At 40.2% G+C, this 21694-nt stretch overlaps 2 protein-coding genes and 2 long non-coding RNA genes across 13 annotated transcripts in view; 2 read left to right on the forward strand and 2 right to left on the reverse strand.

The window, feature by feature from the left end:
- LOC126725517 (receptor-like protein EIX2) overlaps nt 1–21694 on the reverse strand; it is a 92277-nt gene that overhangs the window by 66146 nt on the left and 4437 nt on the right. The window lies entirely within an intron of this gene.
- LOC126725522 (uncharacterized) overlaps nt 1–21694 on the forward strand; it is an 88368-nt gene that overhangs the window by 63338 nt on the left and 3336 nt on the right. The window lies entirely within an intron of this gene.
- Nucleotides 1–21694, reverse strand: part of LOC126725516 (regulator of telomere elongation helicase 1 homolog) — a 117708-nt gene that overhangs the window by 57501 nt on the left and 38513 nt on the right. The gene's annotated exons all lie outside the window — the stretch shown is intronic.
- LOC126725520 (uncharacterized) lies at nt 17527–21560 on the forward strand. Of its 5 annotated transcripts, none has more exons than XR_007655481.1 (4): nt 17530–17767; nt 17866–18332; nt 18409–18523; nt 21198–21560. It is a non-coding gene; the product is annotated as an uncharacterized LOC126725520 (long non-coding RNA). The 5 variants fall into 5 exon arrangements; XR_007655480.1 differs by having other exon boundaries at nt 17531–17767; nt 17866–17989; nt 18073–18523; XR_007655478.1 differs by having other exon boundaries at nt 17531–17767; nt 17866–17989; nt 18093–18523.

The raw sequence follows: 21694 nt of genomic DNA on the forward strand, positions 1-21694 counted from the left end.
TTTTAAGCCCTATAGTGACGTTTTAAAACCCTATAGCGGCGTTTTCATGCAAATTTTTTACTAGTCCAATTGCTCCCATAATGAGGGAGACCTATAGTGGCGTTTTTAAGCCATATAGTGACGTTTTAAAGCCCTATAGCGGCGTTTTCCTGCAAAAAAATTTTCTAAGTGTCACCATCCCAGGTTCAGGGAGCTCTATAGTGGCGTTTTTAAGCCCTATAGTGACGTTTTAAAGCTCTATAGCAGCGTTTTTAAACTCGACTTCCCTAAAATCGAGTTCCATGCATTTTTTTTATTTTTTTATTTTTTTTTAAGTTTTATTAGTTATAACTCGATTTTCTACTAATCGAGTATTTCATTGAAACTCGGTTTTAAGGTAATCGAGTATCGAAACAGGGGCATATTCCTATATAGTTTCGAAATAGGGGTATATTGCTAATTTTTTTAAAAAATTAAGGGCAAAAGGCTGGAATTCCCTTGATAGTGAAGTGATAAGTTTAATCGTGTGAAGGTGAGGGCTTGCTGGAAATTGTAATGACATGTGGATTGTACTTGTACGTCTTAGGCGTGTGATGTGGATGAGAAAAAGAAAAAGAAATTAATAGGGGTGGGAGGCAACTGGCAAGAGGCATTGGTCACCCACCTATTTGTGTTTGAAATGATAGATGATTTGTTGTTTCTGCGCCTGCCTTTATCCTGAGTGTCACCTAGTTTGGTAGCCCTGAAATGTCTCAGGACTCCTTTGTTACTTTTGTACCTTTTTTCTATTATTTTAATAAAAATTCTAACATTTCAGTCAAAAATTTTTTTTTTTTTTCTAATTATTTACCCCGCTCACGTAACATCTCATTTCTCACCTACTCTCTCTTCTTTTTTATTAGGGTAAATTCCATAAACCTACCCTGAGGTTTGGTATAATACCAATCAAGTCCAAAGGATTTAAAAACTGACCACTTCAGTCTTTAAATCCAAACGGCTTATAACGCCGTTACCTATTTTTAATTCTATTCCAAAACTCTCCTCTTTCTCTCACCTGTCTCCTTCAGTCTCTCCTCTTTTTCTTTGACTCTTATTAGAAGAAGAAATTGAAGAACACGATCCCAGTAATAGGGAGGAAGGGCTTGTTTTACTCTCTCTATGTCAGACCTCTCTAAATCTCTCTTTGTCCTAGAGCTCTTCTTTCTCTTCTCTCCATATGGCTTCCATGTCCCTTTCTCTGACCTGTCTTTGTCTTTGTGGTGCGCCGCAATGGTGGAGTTGCGGTGGTTTGTGAGTTTTGGTTAGATCTATGTTGGAAGATTTGGGTTTTTTTTGTGGATTGGCTTTGGAATTTTGTGGGTTTTTTGGTTTGGATCGGCGGAGGCATGTGGCTATTGCCTCTAGAATTTCTCATGTTGATTCATCCTCCACAATTACAGTAACAGAACGCACGCGCCGCCACGACCTCGACCAACTCGTGATCTAGACATTTCCAACCTTCACACTCGACAGGTCACTCACTAAAAGCAGAGGCTAGAGAGTTGCAATTGCATGCAAGTGGATGAGATCGTGAATCAAAAGAGTGAGTTGCTTGTGCTGGGGTTTGACACTTTTGTGAATTTGAGAAGATTTTTTTTTTGGGGTTTTGATTTGTTGGGTTTGGTTTTGGATTTGAAGCTGAGATTGGTTTTTGATTTTGTGTTGACGTTGATTTTTGGTATGGTTCTTGACGGCAAGTTCGTTGATTTGGATTTAAATATTCAAAATGAACTGATTTGTTGTGTTTTACTCTCATTAAATGAAAATTTGTTTTGATTGTTGGTTCCATTCAAGGTTTTTTTTTTTTTTTTTTTTTACTGGGAACGTGTTCTACAATTTCTTCTTCTTGTTGTTTGTTTACTGGGAAAGCTCTGAGAGTCGGAGAAAAAGAGGAAAGAGACTGAAGGGAGACAGATGAGAGAAAGAGAAGAGTTTTGGAATAGAATTAAAAATTGGTAACGGCGTTATAAGCCGTTTGGGTTTAAGGACTGAAGTGGTCAGTTTTTAAATCCTTTGGACTTGATTGGTATCATGCCAAACTGTGGAATTTACCCTTTTTATTATCTTTTTTGGTCTTATACTTTTATCTCTGTTCAATTTCTTTTATAATAAACTTATAACCTTAACAAGTTTAATTGCTTAACAAATTAACTTTTACCAAACAATTAAAGTTATAAATATGAAAATAATATTTATTAATTTGCCTTTTTTAGTGTCAAGTATGGAAACAACGCCTTTACAGTTTACAGAGTAATCTTGACTCATTGTTGATTGTTGTCATCTGAAAATTTACACCACTAAGGGTGCGTTTGTTTTGGGGGAGAATGATTTCAGGAAATCATTTTCCCCCAAACCCGCGTGTTTGGCAGCAACGGAAAATGAAATTTTCCGAAAAATCATTTCCTGTTGACCAACATTTACTCCTTTGACCCGAAAATGATTTTACACTCTCATTTTCACTTCAAATCATTTCCGGAAAAAGAGAGAGAGAGAGAGCCCAGATCGGAGAGAGAGAGGAAGAAGAGACTTCGCCGGCGATCGCACCGCACCGATCGTCGATCGTGCCGCTTGTCGGACAATCGCACCGATCTCGCCTCCAATCTAGCCTTCACCGCACGATCTCATCTTCTCCTCCGCCCGTGCGATCTCAATTTGACCGGATTTGATGAATTTTTTTGCTGGGTTTTGTTTCTTTTGTGAATGAGTGTGGAATTGATTCATTATCCGCATGTTTATAGTTGAGGAAATGTATGGAAAATTGGGTATGTAAAGCATTTTCTGTAAAAATGTTTGAATGAACCAAACACCAGAATTGATTTTCCATAAAACGAATTTTGTGGCAGCCAAACACATGAAAACATTTTCCTTTCTGGAAAATAGCATTTTCGGAAAATGGAATATTTTCCGGAAATGCTTTTACACGAACCAAACACAGCCTAAGAAACAGTTCATTCAAATAGCATTATCAAAAAATTTACATGCAAGTAAAAAAATAAGAGTCAAGGGTTTAGCTGAGTGAGAATATTTACTAGAGGCTGCTGCTCAGGTTGCATAAATAGGCTGCATTATTGCAGAATGCAGATAATAAACAAAGGTTGTTTTAGTAATATTCGTGCCATAGAATGTCAGAAACATTTGGTTCAATTCAAATTTTGGGAAGTAAATAAAACAATCATTAAATGGACTACAAATACAGGTCCTGGGTGTGTGGCCAATGTTCTTGGTCTAAGACTTACTTCTTCTTGCTGTACACAAAACAGCCATTAAATTGTAACATACACCGAATCTTAGGTCCCAGATTATGTTGGTTGAAGACCTCAGTGAAGACTTAGCTTTTATGTGGTAGGCATCTGGTTTCTCCATTCCAGAAAATGCAACATGATCATGAAGCTACACTCATTATTTACCAACACAAAAATAAAGCCATATCTCCTGGGCCTTTTCCCCTCTTTTCAATTCACTACAGCTCCTATTGATTTTAGCAGACAGTATAACAAGCTGTCTTCCTCTAAATCAATTAGAAACAACAAACCTGAGAGTAGAAATATGTTCACAAAATCCTTCTCTAGCTAGAGCAGTTCAAAGTAGTACTTCACACACTTCGAGAAAAAGTTTCGACTCAAGAACCAAAAACTGATTGAGATTCATCTTCAATAATCCTGCATTAATGAACCTTTACACAGTTAGAGAGACGTGATTTGGTCACGTGCTTCCAAATGATCTATTATTTGAGTCAAATGAAAGTAGTATACGTACTCATATGATCAGGATGGATGTACAACTACAACCTGGAAAAATGATCAATTTAAGGGTTGGGAATTGGAAATTGTTATTAACATTTCCATTTACAAGATGCTAGAATTTCTTTGCTAGCTGAAATTACTAATTTATGCATAGATCCAGCAATTTCTGTTATTAAAAAAGAAAAAAGAATATATATATATATATATATATATATATAACCAGCAAATTCTATCTTTTATTTTTTATTTTTTTAATCATGGTTAGAAATTATCCTAATAATAAATTACCCCACCCCAATCTCGGGGTCTTGAACCTGAAAGGACTCCATTGGACTAAGGATGTTTCTTGGTACCATTAAAGATATGTAAGGAACTAGAGGATGTCTTTTTTTTTTTTAAGAGAATTAGAGGATGTCTTGGCACCAGTAAATTAATTATATCTATTCAAACATATGTAAGTAATTCTCTCTCTCTCTCTCTCTCTCTCTCTCTCTCTCTCTCTCTCATTATGTATATAAAAGTAACTTTAATTATAATTTAGGCTAAAATACACCATTACCCCTTAAAATTTATCATGCAAGTGTTTTTGGTCCCTTTAGATTTTAAGTTTCAAATGAGTACTATTATTTTTATTTTTTATTTTTTTTGGATACAAGTCTAAAGGAACAATGATGTGCATGAAATATATACAATAAATTACTCTCATATTTGCATTACTATCCTATGATTTTGTGAGTGATTATCTTCTTTTTTTTTCTTATTGGTAATAAAGGGTTTACATGCTAATAGGCTTTATTTGAGGCAGAATAATGGTCAATTAAGTCAAGCCAATTTGAGAGATCTAACCCAAGCGTGAAGTGAAGCAAGCAAAAATAAAAGAAAAGAATAAAAGCAGTCCAAGGGAATGACTTACACAAGCACGGGCTGGCAAGTCCAACAAGGAGTGAAGAAAAGAAAAAGGCAAAATAAAGAGTGAGGCCAATGTTAATCTAACGTGGTGAATAAAGGTAGACAGAAGAAAACAAAATATTGTTTGCATGGGAAATGTGCAGATGGGCTTTGGAAGTTTGATGTGGGCCTCTTCATTTGTTCACCAAAACATCTACCTACGAGTACTTACTTTTGGGCCACGTTGGTTTTAAAGATGAGCTTTTAGGTCTCAGCCGCATATGTGAATGTAAGTATAAATAGAGGGAAATAGAAAATATTGGGGGCTGGCTAGAAGAGAGCTGAAACGCAGGTTAGAAGAGAGCTGAAACAAAGGACGACCTGCTTTTCTCTAGCACTGTGATTTATCTTTTTCACTCTAGCTTTATTTTATTTGTCAAATTTAATGCTTAGTGAAGATGGTAAAATATAGAGCTTGATGGGCTTACCTTAATGGGCCTGACGGGTCAAAACTGCTGGGCCTGTATAAAGATGATCCCCTGCACTTTGAAGGCCTATTGCTGACAGACGCAGTAAGGGCCCATGATCCGAAGTCCATATCGCCTAGAAAAGCCTTAAGATCCAAAAATGGAAATCCTTGCTCACCACGCTCAGAGGAATTTGTATTAGAATCCCACATGGGAAAGATTTGGAAACCAAGAAGAAAAGTCAACCCTTTGTCACTATAAAAAGGCCTACCACCCTCAGAAATCGAGGTACGCTTTAATTGACCCTCTCTAACGCTCTAAGTAAAATAGAAGAATTCTAACTTGACCGTCGGAGAGCTTTTGGCCGGCACCACACCGGTGCTCTCTGAAGGACTCCTTTCGATTGTTTCTGTCGTGCAGGTTCGCTTCGAGTCGCGAGTACGGTGTGACCCATTGGTGACAATTTTCGACGTCATCAGTTGGCGCCGTCTGTGGGAACGATCATCATAGCACATTATCGCTTCTTAGACAAAAGAGTTACATGGTACTTACACGCTCGATGGCAACCACTAACGACGCTCAAGAAGAGGAAGCCCCTACAACTGCCCTTGAGAGACAGGTCAGGACGCTCGCCGCAGCCGTGGAGCGCCTCACCAAACAAAACCACGACCTAGAAGAGCAGCTAAACCAAAAGAGTGCGGCGGTCAATAACCACGGAGCGGATCAAGAAGGAACCAGCGCTGAAAGGAGGAATCACGACGGACCACAGGAGAGCAACGCCCCGAGCAAACAAGTGCGACGGGACGCTAGCATCCCTTCAGTGACGGATACAGCTCCACAACCCATCATCGCGGAGATGCAGGCGATGAAGGAACAGATGGAAGTACTAATGAACGCTCTCAAGGGGCGAGTGTCCAATGATCTTGACGACCTTGTCAACCGGACTGACTCGCCATTTACGGCAACCGTCAATTCCTTCCCCCTGCCAAGTAAATTCCGCATGCCAAGTATGGATAGTTATGACGGAATCAAGGACCCTCTCGATCACCTAGAGACCTTCAAGACCCTGATGCACCTTCAGGGAGTGGCAAACGCAATTATGTGCCGGGCGTTCCCTACAACCCTAAAGGGCGCAGCAAGGATTTGGTTCAGCCGGCTAACACCAAACTCCATCGGCACCTTCAAGGAGCTGAGCGCTCAATTCACTACGCACTTCATCGGAGGACATCGGTATAAGAAATCCACGGCTTGTTTAATGAATATCAAGCTGAGAGAGGAGGAGACGTTACGGGCCTACATATCACGCTTCAATAAAGAAGCGCTCTCGATCGACGAAGCCGACGACAAGATACTAGTGGCAGCGTTCACGAACGGGCTGAAGGGGGGTAAGTTTTTGTTCTCCCTATACAAAAACGACCCAAAGACCATGTCGGAGGTGCTTTACAGGGCCACCAAGTATATGAACGCTGAAGACGCACTATTAGCCCGAGAAGATAGACCCAAGAAAAGAGACAGACAAGAGGATCCCCGACAGGACCAAGGGCGGAAGAAAGGAAGAATGGGAGATCGAAGGGAGGAGAGACGTCCAAAACCCATGGGCGCAAGGTTCACAAGTTTCACCCCGTTGACCGCTCCGATAGACCAAGTCCTAATGCAGATTAAGGACGAAGGATCCCTGACATTTCCAGGAAAGCTGAAGATTGATCCCAACAAAAGGTCCAGAGACAAATATTGCCGCTTCCATCGTGACCATGGTCACGACACGGCCGATTGCTACGACTTGAAGCAACAAATCGAAGCCCTTATCCGACAAGGGAAGCTGAAGAAGTTCGTCAGCAAGGAAAGAACGGATCAACCCCCACAAGAACAACACCCCCGTCGAGAAAACGAGCGACCAAGACCCCCATTAGGGGACATAAGGATGATAATTGGAGGAACAGCCGCGGCCGGATCGTCGAAAAAGGCTCGCAAAACATACCTTCGGATGGTACAGAATGTCCAGTTGGCGGGTACAGTGCCAAAGATGGCAAGAAGGGAAGGCCCCATTATCGGGTTCTCGGAAGAGGATGCAAGACGCCTACACCATCCACACGACGATGCCCTCGTCGTCAGCTTGCGGGCAGGCGACTACAATATCCACCGAGTGCTGGTCGACAACGGTAGTTCGGCCGATATCTTGTACTATCCGGCGTTCCAACAAATGAGGATTGACAGGGAGCAGCTGATACCAACAAACGCCCCGCTCGTTGGTTTCGGAGGGAGTAGAATATTCCCTTTGGGCGCAGTCACGTTATCGGTGACAGTAGGAGATTACCCCCAACAAATCACCAAGGACGTAACATTCTTGGTGGTCGATTGCTCGTCAGCCTACAATACTATTATTGGACGACCCACGCTCAACTCGTGGAAGGCAGCAACATCAACTTACCACCTAATGATCAAGTTCCCAACGGAGTATGGGGTAGGAGAGCTACGCGGAAATCAAATTGCCGCACGAGAATGCTACGTAGCTATGATGGAGGTGGAAGACCAGATCCAGGCCTTGAACATAGAAGAACACCGAACGACGGCAGAACCTACAGAGAAGCTAGAGGAGATAACTCTCGACAGTTCCAATCCAGACCGAACCACCAAGATCGGAACGCTTGCCAAACCCGCAATCCGTCAAGAGCTCGTAGCTTTCTTGAGAAGCAATAAGGATGTGTTCGCTTGGAGCCACGACGATATGCCAGGAATCGATCCCTCGGTCATGGTACATAAGTTGAATGTGTTGCCCTCGTTTCCACCCGTCTGACAAAAGAAGAGAGTATTCGCCCCGGAACGAGACCAAGCAATAGCGGAAGAGGTCCGCAAACTCCAAGAGGCAAGCTTCATCAGGGAAGTCTACTACCCCGATTGGCTGGCGAATGTGGTAATGGTGAAGAAAACGAGCGGCAAATGGCGGATGTGCGTGGACTTCACCGATCTTAACAAAGCATGCCCCAAAGACAGCTATCCCCTTCCAAGGGTCGACATCCTAGTAGACTCGACGGCTCAACACCAATTGCTAAGCTTCATGGATGCTTTCTCGGGTTATAACCAGATCCGCATGCACGAGGACGATCAGGAGAAGACTTCGTTTGTAACCAGTCAAGGACTCTTCTGTTACAAAGTAATGCCATTCGGCCTGAAGAATGCAGGGGCAACATACCAGAGACTAATGAACAAGATGTTCTCACAGCAAATCGGGAGGAATGTCCAAGTCTATGTCGACAACATGCTAGTGAAGAGCCGGAAGGAGGAAGACCACTTGGAAGATCTCAAGGAAACATTCGGCACGCTTCGATCCTACAACATGAAACTCAATCCAGGAAAGTGCGCGTTCGGTGTAACAGCAGGCAAATTCCTAGGATTCATGGTATCTCAAAGGGGGATTGAAGCTAACCCGGACAAAATCCGAGCCATAATGGAGATGGCTCCCCCGAGAAACGTGAAGGAAGTACAGAGCCTTAACGGCAAGGTAGCGGCATTGAATAGATTCGTGTCGAGAGCGACGGACAAGTGTTTACCCTTCTTTCGAACATTGAAAAAGTCATTCGAGTGGACGGACGAGTGTCAGCGAGCCTTCGAGGAGTTAAAAACCTATCTATCTTCACCACCTCTACTGAGCCCCTCGCAACCAGGTGAAGAACTCTTCCTCTATTTGGCTGTCTCCCCGGTGGCCGTCAGCGCGGCCTTAATCAGAGAGGAGGACAGGGCACAGAAGCCCGTGTACTACGCCAGCCGGGCGCTCCGTGGTGCCGAGGAAAGATACCAACCTATGGAGAAACTCGCTTTTGCGTTGGTCACGGCGGCTCGCAAGCTCAAGCCCTACTTTCAAGCCCATACCGTGAACGTAATGACCGACAAGCCCTTGCGAAGGGCACTGAGTAATCCTGAAGCCGCAGGTCGACTGACGCTGTGGGCAATAGAATTGAGTGAGTTTGACATCAGGTACCGTCCACGTGTGGCCATTAAAGGACAAGCTGTAGCCGACTTCATAGCAGAGTTTACGCGTGACGAGGACAAGGGGGCAGAAGAACCTCCCCAGTGGAACATCTACACCGACGGATCATCCAATAAGCGAGTTGGAGGAGCCGGCATAGTATTGCTGTCACCTGAAGGAGACAAGATTGAATGTATGGTCCGTCTCGACTTCCCCATTACCAACAATGAAGCAGGATACGAAGCGGTGGCAGCAGGACTCGACCTAGCCAAAGCCGCCGGAGCTGAAAGTGTGGTCGTGTATTGCGACTCTCAAGTCGTGACCAATCAAGTAAACGGAGATTACGAATGCAAAGGGGAAAGGTTGAAGAGATATCTTGATCAAGTAAGGGCGAGAGTCGACGGGTTAAAAGCAATGTTCGTCCAGATCCCCAGGGGAGAAAATGAGCTCGCCGATCGGCTAGCCAAAGCCGCTTCAGCAGAACATATGATGACACCGGGTAATGTACTTTCCTTTGTTCAAATCTTTCCACTAATAGACCCCGACAACATGCAGGAGATACGCTCCGAAAGAAACTGGACTACGCAGATAACTTCATACTTAAAGGACGGGATATTGCCAGAAGAGAAGGAGGCAGCGAGAAAGCTAAAAGTCCAAGCGGCAAGGTTCGTCTTGATAAAAGACATTCTTTACAAGAGAGGTTTCTCCCGTCCTTATCTAAGATGTCTCGGGGTTGAAGAGGCAGACTACGTAATGAGGGAAGTACACGAAGGAATATGCGGGAACCATTCCGGATCGCGCTCGTTAGTGCACAAATTGGTACGAGCTGGGTATTACTGGCCAACCATGCAGAAGGATGCCGAGTCTTACGTTAAAAGCTGCGACAAATGCCAAAGGTTCAGCAATTTCATCGGACAACCAGCTGAGGAGCTAACCCCTATAACGGCTCCATGGCCGTTCGCTCAGTGGGGACTAGATATCATGGGACCTTTCCCAACGGCGGTAAGGCAGCTGAAGTTCTTGGTAGTGGGTATTGACTACTTCACAAAATGGGTAGAGGCGGAAGCCTTGGCCACCATTACAGAAAAAAACATTAGAAGTTTTGTCTGGCGGTGCATCGTATGCAGGTTCGGTATTCCAAGAGTTCTTGTCTCAGATAACGGGAGGCAATTCGACAACGGCCACTTCCGGGATTTCTGCACTCATCTAGGAGTAAAAAACCACTACTCATCACCCGCCCATCCTCAGGCTAATGGCCAGGTTGAAGTCACGAACCGATCCCTGTTAAAGATTATCAAGACTCGGCTCGAGGGGGCAAAGGGCATATGGCCCGAAGAATTGCCGAGCATACTATGGGCATACAGGACAACGGCGAGGACTCCAACAGGAGAGACGCCATTTCGACTGACATACGGGAGCGAGGCGGTCATCCCAGCAGAAGTTGGACTCACAAGTTACAGGGTTCACAACCATGACGAATGCAGGAATGACGAATCCCTGAGGCTACAGCTGGACCTGATAGATGAGGTTAGGTCGGTGGCGGAGCAAAGGATCGCTAGGTACAAGGATCGCATGTCCAGACATTACAACACCCGGGTCCGACACAGAAACTTCCAAGTTGGAGACCTCGTACTCAGGAAGGTCATGGGTGCAACTAAAGACCCTGCACAGGGAAAACTCGACCCCAACTGGGAAGGACCTTATAGAGTTACGTCATGGAAAAGGAAAGGAACGTACCACCTGAAGACAACAGATGGAGAGAAGCTGCCACATCCATGGAATGCCGAGCATTTGAGGAAATACTACCAGTAGTAGTGACACGGCAACCAGTTTTTGTTTGAGCTTTTTATAAGTTTCTCTTTTAACTGTCTTTTTTGCTACAATTTTGTTGTGCCCTTTTTTAAGCCCAAAGGGGACAGGCACTTTTTCCTTTACGCATTTCTATAATCAGATATTACTTTGATCTTCTACTTGGATGTCATTATAATTGTCTACAGAATTAACGGAAACTAAATAAAGTCCACAAGATGGACGGATACAAATGCAGTCCACAAGATGGACGGATCGCCCTACAAGGACGATCGCCCTCAATCCACAAAATTGACGGACACAAAATGTCCACAAGATGGACGGATCACCCTACAAGGACGATCACTGTCAGTCCATAAAATGGACAGACCCAAAATAAAGTCCACAAGATGGACGGATCACCCTACAAGGACGATCACTGTCAGTCCATAAAATGGACAAACCCAAAATAAAGTCCACAAGACGGACGGATCATCCTACAAGGATAGTAGCCAAAGTCCACAAGATGGATGGATCATCCCACAGGGATGATGACTCAAGTCCACAAGGTGGACGGATACAATCGAAAGTCCACAAGACGGACGGATCGTCCTACAAGGACGATCACTGTGAGTCCTTAAATGGACGGACATAAAATAAAGTCCACAAGGACGACGGGCCATCCCACAGGGATGATGACGTTCTACAGGGATGATAACTCAAGTCCACAAGGTGGACGGAGATAATGGAAGAACATGCAAGCGAAGTGGACGGACCACTGACTACGTTAAAATTTTTTACAAGACCATTAAATAGGCATTACATTTAAAAAGTGATGTATAACGCCACAAAGTGGACGGGTCCTCATAATGAACCTCTAAAAATAGACGGAAAATCCTCACGGATGTAAATTCTCAATCAACACAAGATAACAAGTCTGCAATGTGGACGGAGTATCACAGATAAACAAATATTCTCACAAAAATCCTTCCTCAAGAAGGAGGAAGGACCTTTAAACAAAGTACCAAACAATGATAGAAAGCATATATGAACATTAAGCCAAAAGCCCCAAAGCAACTTGGACATCCTTCGACGGGACGGACTCTCTGTCTCCTTGAGCAGCGTCTCCACCAAAGAGGTCCTCCGTATTTTCTGAGGCGACGGGGAGGGAAGAAGTCTGGGCTTGGTCCTCAAGTTTGACCATTGATAAATCCAACTCTGGATAGGCCTGCTTGACCTGACGAAGAGAATCATCAAAGCCTTGAAGGAAAGAATCTGACAGCTCGCCCAAGCAGGACTCTGAGCTGCGGTACTCCTCGACGGCTACCTCCTTCACATGACGGATCTCTTCCTTGAGTTCTTTAATCTCCGCCTCCTTCTTCTCAATGACCGTCAATGCAGCAACCGTCTTCTCCTCTAGCTCCTTCCTTGCCTTCTCAGAGAGCTCCAGCTTCTTCTCCATCTTGGACCTCCATTTATGGAGTTGTTCGAGCTCTTCCTCCGTCTGCTCCGCCTTGGCGCGCACCCGGTCCAAGGTACTCTCACGGTTGAGATACCGGTCCAGTAGTCCCTTCATCATGACCAAGGACTGCAAACAAGAAAAGAGCCCGTTGCATAATGTAAATAACAACGGAAAAGAAAAACAAACTTATTTGACGGACATAACCAACCTGAGCAACGGCAAAGAGGCCCGTCTCCCCCATAGCCTCCGTCGAGTGGTTTCCAAGATCTTCATAGTCTTCCGCCGTGATGATGGACGACAGCTTCTCCAACGCATACTTGGAGTCGTCGCGGAGAAGGGAAGGAGGTCTCTCTTGCTTACCGTCTAGGGCCGTCATCAATCCTTTACCCGTCCCCTACTTAGCTGGGGTGACGGTCTTGTTACCCTCAGCCATTAAACCAACCACAGGTTCAAGAGAGACCTTTGGTTGCTTAAATGGACGGTCGGATTTTGATGTCGGTTTCCTCTTAGGGGCTGAAGCCGACACCCTAGGTACCACCTCGCCGGATTCCCTCTTCTTGACGGCTTGAGTTTTGATCAAAGCTCTCCTTTTTGCGTCTTCCATCTCTGCAAGTTATGACGGATGAAATTAAAACTAAGTAAATTCAGTTAAATGGCAAAGTAAAATCGACGGGCTTACGTCTGTGAACTCGCTCGTCGTATCTAATCGCCTCTTGGGTGGGCTCAGGACCGTCGCAGTACCAATGTATGGTCCTCGGGTTCACTAACTTAGCCCAAGTCCTTTCCTCCGGCGTAGTTTTTCTGCAAACCTTTTCAAGGAAACTAAATTCCTCAAGGCTGACTTGTGGGCGCCGTCAACCTGCAGAGAAAGACGATCAAGATATACACATAAAAACGGACGGATACAAAAAGCATTACAAAATTAAGACGGATGCATACACGATTGATTTATCACTGCCCAGGTTGTGTCGACGGGCATGTACTCCGTCTTCCCTGGATGGCTCATCCATCTGTCACCCTCCAGGAAGAAGTAGCGACTCTTCCAGTCTCTATTTGAGTCTGGGGTCTCAAAGATCACCTTCAACAAGGGGCTCCGACTAGCAAAACTATACATCCCCCTTGATCCAGAAATCTCGTCTGGACGGTAACAGTGAAGAAATTCACGGACCGTCAGTTGCCTTTCCCCATCCGACATTGCACCGTAAAGAATCTCTATGGCTATGAAGACCCTCCAGGCGTTAGGGGATATCTGGGTGACGGACAACCCCAGATAATGCAAGAGTTCCCTATGAAGTGTAGAAAGCGGGAATCGAAGTCCAGCCTTCAATGCCTGCTCGTACACTCCGACACCGTCTACCCCTTCATAGTAACACTTCTCCGACGCATATGGCAGACGGATAGAAACGTAATCTGGGATTTGGAAGTTGGTTCTGAAAGTGCTGAAATGTTTCTCCCGGATGACGGATGTAAACCTATGAACCGTCCACTCTGGCAACATGATGAACTGCCTTAGTCCATCAGCACCTACAACGGACTCCAGTGCTTGATCCCCGTCGTCCTCTGAACCCTCTATTTCAACTATCTCCACATCCTCATTTGTTGAGGATGAAGAAGAGGCAAATGGACTCCTATCTTCGCAGGGGCTCTCTTGGTCTTTATGACCGGACGGGTATACATCCTCGTATTCCGTCCCATCACGAACCACCGACTAGTTACTTGACGCACTAGACATTTCCTACAATTGACGATGAAACCTAAGACCGACGGGTTTGAAAGTATTGACGAGTATGGAAAGCCTAACAACAATGCATGGATGGAAATGTAACTTGACTATAGTATTAGAAGTACTTACCACACTTAGCAGAGGAGAGGTGACGGTTGGTGTAATCAGTAGATTCTCGTCCTCGACGGATTGTTCTGACAAGGTTGACGGCTTCGCTCTGACAAACGATTTCTGATTGAAAATTGAAGAAATGAGAGAGTGAGACGCCTTATATATATAGGAGATGCACGGAAGACGAAGCGACGCTTCGATCCTATACAACGGCCATTCAGAGAGTGACACGTGGCATGCTTAATAAATGCTGACAACCTGTCAGTACGCACCAACAGATTTATGCCCATCATGTAACCGTCAACTTGATGAATCTTCCTCTGACGGGTTGATCCATCTAGAATCGTCATCTTATCTTGCATAAATCCGTCAGCCAGTTGTGACTAAACTAGAAACCTTCTTTTGTCCCCCAGATTTCACTCCGTCATAAAATACCCGTCATACCCATACGTTAGAATCGTCACCCCATTGATCCTTTGACCTAAAAGGCGACGGACCATTGGGGTGAAGGGGGCAACTGAAGATGGTAAAATATAGAGCTTGATGGGCTTACCTTAATGGGCCTACCTTAATGGGCCTGACGGGTCAGAACTGCTGGGTCTGTATAAAGATGATCCCCTGCACTTTGAAGGCCCATTGCTGACAGACGCAGTAAGGGCCCATGATCCGAAGTCCATATCGCCTAGAAAAGCCTTAAGATCCAAAAATGGAAATCCTTGCTCACCACGCTTAGAGGAATTTGTATTAGAATCCCACATGGGAAAGATTTGGAAACCAAGAAGAAAAGTCAACCCTTTGTCACTATAAAAAGGCCTACCACCCTCAGAAATCGAGGTACGCTTTAATTGACCCTCTCTAACGCTCTAAGTAAAATAGAAGAATTCTAACTTGACCGTCGGAGAGCTTTTGGCCGGCACCACACCGGTGCTCTCTGAAGGACTCCTTTCGATTGTTTCTGTCGTGCAGGTTCGCTTCGAGTCGCGAGTACGGTGTGACCCATTGGTGACAATTTTCGACGTCATCACTTAGTATTTTGTTTTTGTGTTTTTTTGTCAACTATTATGAGTAACTAAATTTTCAATTAAGGTTAAGGATGAATCCTTCTAAAGGATTGTTAGTGTTATTTATGTGATTTGATTTTCTGTACAATAGTTGTTGTTTAATGATTTAAATTGTTCTTACTTCATTACAATTAACTAAGATAGGTTTCTTAATATGAGTTCAATCATGTTTTTCTCATAATTTTGGATTTATCTTAATTAATCTAATGTTTGGTTTTATAATTGTTTGATTATAAAATTGGATATCTTTTGTGATTTGTTTGCCGACAAATACAATTGATGATTTGATTTTATACCTAAGAAACGAATAAGAGCATACTTTAGAATATTAAATAGAGATTTTAATGAGAATATTTTCCGTGATAGCAAGATTAATTTTTAGATTAACATGCAGTGGGTTGGGAAAAATTAATGATCATAAATATATGCTGATATGACTTACAAGGCGGATTCCAAAACCTTAATTCATTTTTATTGTTTGTTTACATCTTTTTACTATTTTATATCACATTTTTGCTTTGTTTAATTATATGCTTAGTTTATTTTAATTTCAAAACAATTAATTTTTATTAAACTAGATTAGGATTAATTTGGTTAAGTTTTAATTAATTTTCCTATGTTCATTCATATTCCTGTGGGTTCGATCTCATTCTTTTCAAACTATACTTTGGTACGGTTCATATATTTGCAAGTACTTTAAAATTTCACAACAAACAATAATAATGTGATTTTTTTAAGTGATGTGGCATCAGTATTACCAAATCAAAAAATTGATGAGCTAATACAAATCCAAACCAAGTCCTTTAGAAACAAGGTCTTCCCAATTCAAAACAAAATAAATTTAATATAAAAGTCCTAAATTGAACAATCATGGCAACCAAGGGTCATTGCGTGCAAATGAGACTCCTAAATTGAACAATCATGGCAACCAAGGGTCATTGCGTGCAAATGAGACTAAAGGGCCTGCAATAGATGCTAGCTACAATGCCATAGCTAGAGTTAGAATTTTAAATAAGGAGAGGGATTCTTTTTAGGAGTTTATTTGTCGAGCATTGTGGGGTCTAAGATATTTTATAGACCAATAGTGTATTTTCATATTGTCTAATATTTTACTTAACCAATAACTTTGACCTAATAAAGGGGAATTGTTTTGGGATTTTGCATGCTAATAAAGCTCCAAGTCTCTTTCTCAATTTTAGATGTAACTAAATGGCAAAAGAATAAAATGTCAAAGTAATGATTATAACCGTCTGGTTATTTTTATGCTTCTTCATAGTTCCTACCAAAATAAAAAATAAAAAAAAATAAAAATTGTGAAGATAAAAGTATCACTTGAGTAAAACAATTGTCTTGATGAGACTACCACTATCTATATCTATATCTATATTCAATATATATCTGTATATATTAAGAGGATTCAGAAAGTTAGTTATTACTTTTTTTTTCTGTCAAAAATACCCCTAAACTAATTAACAAACAACTTAAAAATTAGGCAAAAATAGTAAATTGACAAAAGAAATCTGTATATATTAAGAGGATTCAGAAAGTTAGTTATTGCTTTTTTTCCTGTCAAAAATACCCCTAAATTAATTAACCAATAACTTAAAATGTATATATTAAGAGGATTCAGAAAGTTAGTTATTACTTTTTTTTCTGTCAAAAATACCCCTAAATTAATTAACAAACAACTTAAAAATTAGGCTAAAATAGTAAATTGACAAAAGAAATCTGTATATATTAAGAGGATTCAGAAAGTTAGTTATTGCTTTTTTTCCTGTCAAAAATACCCCTAAATTAATTAACCAATAACTTAAAAATGAGGCTAAAATAGTAAATTGACAAAAGAAAGTTAGTTATTGCTTTTTTTACGTTGAAATGCCTTCTTGCTTCTAATAAACTCCTACTTTTACGTTAATTTAAATTCCTACTTTTACTCTCTAACTCCCTACAAAATAGAATTACTCTTTTATTAGTTTTAAAACTCCTCAAATCTAGAAAACTCACTTCAAGTAAAAATTCCAAATTATAATAAATGCAAATTATTAATATTTACTCAAAAAATAGAAAAGCATCTGAGCACGTGGTCAGAGGCTAGTATATATAAAAGCAGAAGCTGAGAGAAAATGAGTTCCTAGATTTAAGGAGATAATGACAAATAGAAAAAGTCCCTACCTAAAATTCAGACACGTGTAACTTTAAAAAGCGATACATTATATTCTTTCATAACGCTATAACACCGTTTAAAAGCGATAAATTATAATTTTTCACTACTGTTTGAAGCCCTCTTGCTATAAAATAAAACTAACCGGTTAAGACAAAAAAAAGAAAAGAAAGATTGCTACACGGAGAAAGGAGAAAGAGACACCGAGAGAAAAGTGAGACAGAAAAATAGAGAGGCAGAGAACGGAGAAGGAGAGAGAGATCGAGAGATCAAAAACTGCAGTTTGCAATCAAGAATGAAAAGATGTCTCTCACTTCCTGTTAGATTTTCTGCCATCACCGTAAGCCTCCACTCGCTACCCGACCATCGGAATCACTACTGGTAAGTTCTGTTTTAAATTTAAAAATTTAGGGTTTTGGGTTTTTATTTGGAGAATCAATTGGGTGTTAATTATGATTTAGATTGGTATTTTGGGTCAGATTTGGTTTTGATTAAGGGATACGAAGATAGAGGAACCAAGCAGAGTTCGTAGCGATACAGAGAAAGGGAAGGAGACAAAAAAAAAAATTTGCGGCGCAGTGGAGATTCGACTGAAACTGAAAGGTCAAGAAGGATTCCCCAAATTTTCTTTTGTTGGATTTATATTTTGGGTTAGAATCCAATCCTACTTTTAATTTTGATTTTAGGTTTTTGAATGTTTTGGTAGATATTTAGATTCCAAAAACAGCGATTGATAGAGATCATAAGGCAGAGAGAGAAACATTTGAGGACTGCCATTACCGCCATTCTGGCCTTCCACAATCATGATTCATCCGGTCTCTCGCTGACTAGCTATCAGCAAGTTTCGATTTTGTAAAACATTTTTTACTTTTTGAGAAAGAAATTGGCGTTAAATATTATTTAGGCTTGGGATTGTTTTTGCTATACGTATTTGGCTGAGATTAAGGTATTTTGATTATTTTGCTTTGATTGTTTTTGCTTAAACCTTATGACTGACAACCTTTTGCTGTTTACATATAAAGAAACCGAAACATTTAGAATCAACATTAAGAGAAAGTTGGTAACTGTAAGTCACGCACAAAGACGAAGAGATGGACAGCGAGAAAGAGGAAACAGAGTATTCCCACCCATTGGCAAGTAAAGCTTTTAAATAAAAATAACAAATTCGGCTTTAAAGTCTAGAATTTGGGTTGGAATCCGTTTGAACTAAAGTCTTTTGGTTAGAATCAAATAGTTGCTTTAAGAGATTTATTTTATTTTGGGTATTTGTGTTAGATTTAATTTTGTTTAGGGTATTTGTTTTTATAAAACATCAATTGACTCAAATTTAAACTTCGCTTTTAAGATAATGTGGTGTTGAAGAACTCGCATGGCTAACATGTTTTATTCTTTACAAATTCTCATCACAGTTTAAAAAAAATCATGTGGGTTGCATGTTTTGTTCATTAAGAATGATACTGCAGTCCCATGGTTTTTCCTATATTTGCTAGGGATTGACAAGCGATATTTTAATTAGTTCATGCATGTGATTTGTATAGTGTATATTAGGTTATAGTACCATGGTATCTACAGAAAGGAATAGCTCATGAGATTAATGTTCATAGTTTTCCTACTTTTTTTTTTTTAACTTCTTTTATCTTTATGTTTATTGCCTAAATGGTTTCCTTTTTTTGTTGCTACCAAACCCACATGAAGAAACCATGTTTGAATGAGACATCTATAACTGATGAATTTTCACCCTGCCAATCCTGTTTTGAATGTACCTATTATATGATTTATATCATTATCATATAAAATATGAGTGGGGTGGGGGGTTAAATTGTGCTGCTTCTTATTTGCTAAATGCTTACTATAAGTTTATACCACATGCATGTTTGAGTCTAGGAAAATCCTTATCCTTTGTTCTGTGTTTTAGGACTATGCATGATTTGTTGTTCTGTTTGAATTTTTTATTAGTTTTTTTTTTTTTTTTTTTGAGGGAAGAGACGAATTTTTTATTAGTTATGTACACAATGCAAGTTAATTTAATTTCTTTGTTTGACTTGATTTCATGTGTTATAATTCAGATCCTCAGACCCACCTTATTAACCAATATTATTGACAAAGTTATATTATAATGAAAGTTTTTTGTTATGATCTATAATTTCACAGCTCTAACACAAGAGTTCCTTTTCTCCCCCAACTTGGATCATGCCACATTGGTTTTTGCTGGACTTAGGAAGAATTTTCTTATATTAAATGGGCATTCAAAAAAACTAGGATGTATATAAAAAAAAAATTTGAACAAACTTACATTGGAGAGTTGGAGTTGACCATGAAAGAAGACCCATTTCTTGGTCTCTCTCTCTGACTCCTTAGTATATGGCATCTAGACTCACTATTTAGTCTGGTTTTCTTCCCTTCTTCTTCTTTTTCTTCTTCTTCTTCGTCCTTACTTCTTTGTCCCTTTTACAGTATTTTACTTATGAATCTCTAAGTCGAAGGTTTCTTTTTTCACGTTACAATTTGCTGGATTGCTCCAACTCCACGTGTGGCTCACGTGTTCTAGCCACTAGCTATCACCCACTTCAATATATTTACTATTTTATTTGTTAATTTTACCATTTCATTAGTGTTTTTAGGACAATAACATTTCATTCGTTTTTTTCCAGTTTCCAAAAAGTGAATTTGACACTTGATGTGGTTTCTTTGTTTGCTAGCAAAACACTTCTTGGTATTTATATCATCATTTTTTGCTCTGTACTCCACTAATTATTTTTTGGAACCAACTTATTTTTACCCCCTCCTATTACTAAAATAATTTTACTTATTGATAGATTTTGTAGCTATCTGAATTCTGGGCTGTACATGAACCACTAACAAATGGAGAATCAAGGTTTGATTAGTCGTGGTCCAAACCTTCATTTTCATATTTAAATTTTCACTGAACTGTTGCATTACCTTTTACAATTCAACCCATATTTTCAACGTTTTCTTAGGCTTCGTTTGCAGTATTTCTTTCATCTTTCTCTACTGCAATTTAAAATTGCTATGCTTTTTTTTTTTTTTTTTTTGAGCAATCGGAAATAATGGCTGCAATTATATGGACTGCCCTCTTTGCATTTTCACTAAGAATAGTGAACACCAGTTACAGATCACACGCATGATACAATGCACTTGAAATTCCACTAGACATGAATTGGATCTTACCTTCTATTGTAGGACTTTAAAAGTAGGAAGTAAGGCTACAGCATTTGATGCAACATGAAAAATAGTTTGCAATCTCTGTTCTAATGGTTAAGAGATGTAATTTTTTGGTTTCACATGTTGTGCAAACCAAAAACCAGCTCAGCTAGATGTTGCATAGATCACTATTATCCATAGAAACATCATGCCAAGTTAAATTAAATTAAAGGGAGTAGATATATCATAGTCCAAAGAGAATAATTGCACAGATCACTATTACCCATAGAAATCCTTGGGTAAAGCATAAGTGAAAACCAGATTTCGCTTATACTTGAGCTCACTACATTTTCTGTTTTAGAGCATTTTGGTTTCTTAAGTTATATTTAAACTTAATTAATCTGTGCCTTACTACTTTGTGTTTTGTCAATTGGGCATGAAATATAGATGTGGTTTTGAACTTTGCAATATGTGTTGAGCATGAGAGTTATATCATTTTTGTGAAATGAAAGTTATGTTTTTCTCACCTCTAAGTTTAACTATTTGATCGTCTGGGTGTTTCTTTTAAATATTATTAGATATTATTCTCATATACTTTAAATGAAAACATGACAAATGTTAATGCCTAATTGATTAAAAAAATTTGTAGGTAACTATTGACTGTCATTCACATGGGCAACAAAGCTCTACATCAACTTTGACATTTCAAAAGTCACAAAGGAAATTATGCCAAAAGGACCTCCTAAAGGATTGGATGGATAACTTTCTTACATAATAGAAAAATAGTTGCTAAAATAGAAGACTTGGATGCATAAAAAATGTTTAAGAATTATGCACCAAGTTCTATTCCTTATACCCTTTTCTTATTTACTTAGTTTTCTGTTTTATTTCAGATTATGAGAGATTTAAATTTCTGTATTTAGGCTATGGTTTTGTAATCTAAGCATCCTAAGATTCTTATATCAACATGAATTTAAGTTTTGTAATATATGTGATTCTAATTTTGAATTCAGTTATAATTGTAAATTGTAATTCATTTGTCTCTGTTAGATTGCCGCACTGTTTAGTGCAGCCTTATTTTGGGAATACAAGATTGATGAAAATTGAGAATGCTGAGTATGCATTTTTATAGCTGCTACATTAAAA

This window comes from Quercus robur, chromosome 5 (assembly GCF_932294415.1).
Source record: "Quercus robur chromosome 5, dhQueRobu3.1, whole genome shotgun sequence".
In the NCBI taxonomy this organism is placed as follows: Eukaryota; Viridiplantae; Streptophyta; class Magnoliopsida; order Fagales; family Fagaceae; genus Quercus; species Quercus robur.